Source organism: Nannospalax galili, unplaced genomic scaffold (assembly GCF_000622305.1).
Source record: "Nannospalax galili isolate Female #2095 unplaced genomic scaffold, S.galili_v1.0 scaffold2350, whole genome shotgun sequence".
In the NCBI taxonomy this organism is placed as follows: Eukaryota; Metazoa; Chordata; class Mammalia; order Rodentia; family Spalacidae; genus Nannospalax; species Nannospalax galili.
The window spans coordinates 2,666-8,091 of NW_008327468.1; positions in this window are offsets into that span (position 1 = coordinate 2,666).

Below are 5,426 nucleotides of genomic sequence, written 5' to 3' on the forward strand. Positions count from 1 at the left end.
GCAGGGAGGCATGGTGGCTGGAGGTGGCTGGAACAGGAGCAGCAGAAGCTAAGCTCTCACATCATCATGCAGGCACAGGAAGCAAGAGACCCACTGGAGATCTGGCAAGGCTTAAGAACTCTCAAAGCCCACCCCCAGTGATGTGCTTCCTCCAGAATAGCCACACCTTCTAAAATCTCCCGAAACAACGCCACCATTTGGGGACAAAAAGTCCAAATGCTTGGAGCCTATGGGGGACATTTTCATTCAAACCACCACAGTGAATCTATATTTTTACCTTTTTACCTTTTGTCTATCTGCACATAGTGATACTTTGTTTCTTCCTAATATTTTCAGTTTATCTTATTTTACATTAGCCAGACCATCTAAGTGCTAAATGATACTGTTGGTTGTATTCTGATTTGAACATGGTAGACACATAGTTTAATTAAATATAACATTAACATTGGCTATTTAGGCTCTTTTAAGGCAGATGCTTTATAATCTTGTTAAATAATTACCCTGGTATTTTAAAATGTATGTAGTGGGAAAAGAGTATTAGATCAGTACATATTTGCACATATTTCCCAATTTGGAACTATCTTTGTGTCTGTGAGAAAAATGCAGCTTTCTGTGTAGGTGGTTCATAACTGTTAATGGAGTATTAAATTGCTTATATTATAGGTAGGATCATTTTTCTATAAGTCATAAGTAGTAAAATTGCTCTGTGGCAGTATTTCTCAGCTATGACTTGCACTTGGTCACCTGGGGAACCTTAAAAATCCATGATGCTGGAGATAACCTGAGAGATTCTGGCTTCATTTTTTGTTCATTTTTTGTTGTTGGGGGGAGGGTGGTGTGGCCCAACTATCAGGAGTTTTAAAAGTTCCTTGGGGGATTCAAATGTGCATCTGGCTCAAGAACTATTGTTCTATAGTTCACTCATTTTTGATGGCACATCTATCAGACACTGGAATTCACTATCAACTTTCCATTTATTTATTTATTTATTTATTTATTTATTTTGAATCCTGGGGGAATTATATTTGTGTAGTGTTTTCCCTTTCCTCCATTGTTTAAAAGGAGACTTCATTAGTAAATCCTCTTGGTTGATGCATATTTTGGGGCTATTTTTTGGTATCATCTTACATCTTAGTTGTTAGCTTGATCATTGTGTTTTTGTTAAGTTACAATTACTATACATTTTTAAAAATATTTTTTTCATTTATTTTTGTGCTTATATGTGTGCATTGTGCTCATGTGGGGGTCAAAATCAGTTGTCTCCTTCCACCATGGGTCCAAGGGATTTAATGTAGGTCATCAGATTTGGCAGTAAGCACTTTTTACCTGCTGAGCTCTCATTCACCCCAAACCAGTTTTTATTTATTTATTTTTAATTTTGTATGTGTGTCTATATGTCTGTGTCTGTATATGGGCATGTGTATGTGACCAAGTGCAGGTACCCTCAGAGGCCAGAGGCATCGAATGCCCTGGAGCTGGTGTTATGGGCAGTTGTGAGCTGCCCAGTGTGAGTGCTGGGAACTGAGCTCAAGGCCTCTGGGAGATCAGTGCATGCTCTTAACCACTGAGCCACCTCTCCAGCCCCCAACAAGTCTCAGCTATTACAGAAAGTAATAGTGAATTTGAGTTTTATTTTCATGTGTCTAATTATAAGAATATTTGTCCTACAATTTTCTATCTTAAGTCTTATTTCTGATTTTTTTATATTCTCTCTTGATTAGCTATTCTGGACTCTTATCTATTTTATTTATTTAGAAAGCTCTTGGATTCACTTGTTCAAATTATTCTATCTGTGCTTTTGTCCTTTTTAATGTCTATAGTTTTCTAAATTTATGATAGGTTTTTGAGCTTTCAAAATTATGTTTGAACTGTAGCTTGCTGGTTCTAAACTTTAGATAATTTCAGAATTATCTGGGCAGCAGGTGAGGGGAAGGAGTAACTTTGTTTTATTACTTAGTGCAAAGTTTGAGGCCAAGACCTCTATAACAAAGACACATTAACAAAAGAAAAGCAAATGAATTTATTGAAAGTTTCATGTGATATATGAGCCTCCAGAGATGAAGACTCAAAGAAACTGGGAAAACTACTTGTATGGCTAGTCACGCAGAAAGAGGATTAGAGGACAAAAGCGTCTGATTACTGGTAATAAACTAGGAAGGCTTGATCATTCATAATCTTTTCTATGTGCCTGTGTGACAGTCCTCCTTGTCAGGTACTGGGAAGATGCCTGTCACATGAAGGTTTTCAGCAAAAGAAGGGAAAAAGTCAGATCTGCTACTGTTTTCTGAAATGCTAAGGTGCCATATTTTGGCTTAACATGCTCTGAATCCTATCCATAGATTTTTTTAAAAGATACTAAACCTATTGAAGGATCTTGTTTCAGTTTATTTAGGCCTGGACTTGCTTGGTATCTTAAAAAAATTTTTTTTGAGGGCTAGGAGTTCAAGTTGCCTGTCAAGGAGTCTGCTCCCCCCCCCCCCCCACCCCCAATATGAGGCGCAAAACACTATTGCTAATTTATCGTCTAGCAAACTGAAAAACATGTAATAATTTAAATTCATTTATTTACCCATATCTTGATTATTCCATACCTTCTTCATTCAGTATTTCATAGTTTAGGTCTGAGCCTTTTTCATAAAATGGAGCTTAAATATTTTAAATAATATAGTTTTGCGGTGCTGGGATCGACCCCAGGGATTTGTTCATTCTAGCTTGTGGACCGTTCTCAGTTCCCTTGTTCCTTCTGCTGTTGTTCCCCTCAACCCCCACTTGTTTTTCTTTCTTTGGATACAGGGTCTTGCAGCATTGTGTATGTTGCTTTGAAACTCCTGTTCTCAAGGTAGTTTCCTGCCTCAGCTTCTTGAGTGTTTGAGACTGAACGCATGCCTCCATGTTTGACTTCCTAAGCATTTTAAATATACACATGTGACATTTATCTCTTTTTAAAACTGTCAAACCTTATTGAACATTATTGGTCTTTCATCTTCCCCAAAAGCTTATCTAGAAATTGGTTTGTGAGTTTTGACACTTAGATTCTTTTTGAGATAGGGTCTTACTGTGTTGTCCAGGCTAGCAAGCCTCCTGTCTCGGGATCCTCCCCTTCTTCAGTACTGAGAGTGTGGGCATGAAATACCACATCCAACTTACATTTAGATGTTTGGTTACTAAGTAATAGTTTTTATGATTCATGTATTGATCTCACTAGACTCCTCATCTTTAAAGATTATATGATTTATTGAGTCTAATCTGTGTTTCCTAAGTGCTCTTGGATGTGGGTCTATGCCTTGGAGTGGGCAACCTATCAGGCTTTACAGCCCTAAAGAAAATTGACTCTCCCTCTCCCAGCAGATATCATTTGCCACTAGATCCTCCAGGCTGGGGCTTCTTGCCCATCTCCTCCATCCATGCTAGGTGGGTGAGGATGAGAGCGGGACTCCAATGATATGATTTATTCTGAGGGATTAGGCTTTGGCTTTATCCTTATGATTACGACCAACAACCCTCAGTGGATGACAGACAAAGTTCTGCATACATCAATATTTTTTTCAGTGCTGCACTAGACAATAATCTTTCAGAACATTTTAAGTATAAAACAAGAATCAAAACTAATGTGAAGATTTAGCTTCTTGGGATATACAGTGCAAAGCAAGTCATTCAGTTTTCCTGAAAATAAAATTAACTTTTTTCCTTCAAAGCTGAATTCAGAACTATAAACATTAGAAATCTTTCCCCATATCCCTATCTTTTAAAGCTGAGTCATATTCTGTCATCTCTAGGTTAGGATCAAAACTCCAAATGCCTTCGTGATCAGGCAGGTAATCTTGTACACTAAGTATTCTAGGGCCTGTGGAGGCTTGTGGGGAACTGAAGATCACTCACCCTGCCAAATGACATTCACATTGCTTCCAAGAAAATTGCATTTAAAAGAGGGGAGGCAAGATGGCTCAGTGGTGAGGTACTCGCTGCCAAGCCTGAGGACCTTGGTTTGATCCACAAGATCCACGTGGTGGAGAGAACTCAACAAGTTGTCCTTTGACCTCCACATGTGTGCTGTGGTGCATGCACACTCACACATGCCCACACCCACGCATAAATAAGTATAATAAAAACATTTTTAAAAATAAAATTGCCAGATGTGGTGGTACACACCTTTAATCACGCCACTTGGGATGCAAAGGCAGGTGAATCTCTGTGTGTTCAAGGCCAGACTGGTCTATATAGTTTGAGGTTAGACTGGGCTGCATACTGAGACCCTGTCTCCAAACAATTTTTTTCCCTAAAAGAAAATTGCAGTCGGCTACATCCTCTAGAACCTTACTTATCCAGTCTCTGTTTGATTTATAAACCAGGATAAAACCTTATACTGCCGTTATCACCACTAATTTTTCTTTTGAGACAGAGTCTCTGTAATCCGGGTTGGCCTGGATCTCACTATTGCCATGAATTGATGGCAGTGCTTCTGACTCAGCCTCCTAAGTACTAGAATTAACAGCATGAGCCACCAGGCTAGACTCATGTTTCCATACATTTTTATTGTCAATCAGTTTTAAGTTTCCTGTTCTGGAGTCTCTGATAGACTGAGTTCTACTGCAAATAGGTCATTTAGCTTTGTGAAATCACTTTTTAAAAAAATACATTATTTAGTATTTATGAGAGAGGGTGTGAGAGCGTGGGTGCACATGTTCTGTGACACACACGGAGGTCATTCTACCTTGTTTTTGAGGCAGGTCTCTCGTGTTGTTTCTGTTGCTGCGCTGCATATGCGTACATGAACTTTTGGCTGATTTTCCCGCTTCTGTCTCCATTTCACCATGAGGATTGGGATTATGGACCTCAGCCTCTGCATCTGGGTTTTATTAAAAAATGTGAGTTCCGGGGACGGAATTCAGGTCATCAGCTAGTATAGAGGTGTCTTTACCTGTTAAACCATCTTGCTGGCCCTGAGATCACTTTTAATCTGTTTAGTATCTCTTCACTCACATTCTGCTTGGCCGTATTTTACAATTTCCTCTTCTTCATCTTCCTTTTTTAGTCTTTTCATCTCTATCATTCTCTCATTTATTCTCTTTTCACACTGGAGTTTGCCATTTTTATTGGACCAGAACATGATACGCTGGTTTATTTTTGGACATGTTGATGCCCAGCCTAAAATAATGTCTTTTTTTTTCCCTTTATTTCTACATAACATATTTCCTCTTCTTTTAATGCATCATTTGATTGGTAAATATTTTAATGACTATGCATAAGACATTTCTTGCCAACTGATCTATGAAAGTTGAGTTAGTCACAAATTTATACCAGTAGAATTCAACATATAGTGGATAGTAGCTGAGAATATTGTCTTCATACTTTCCTGCCTCATTACAAAGGAAAAAAATACTCCAATTGAGTATTATCTCTGTTCAGGTGTACTAATATCCTGGTAC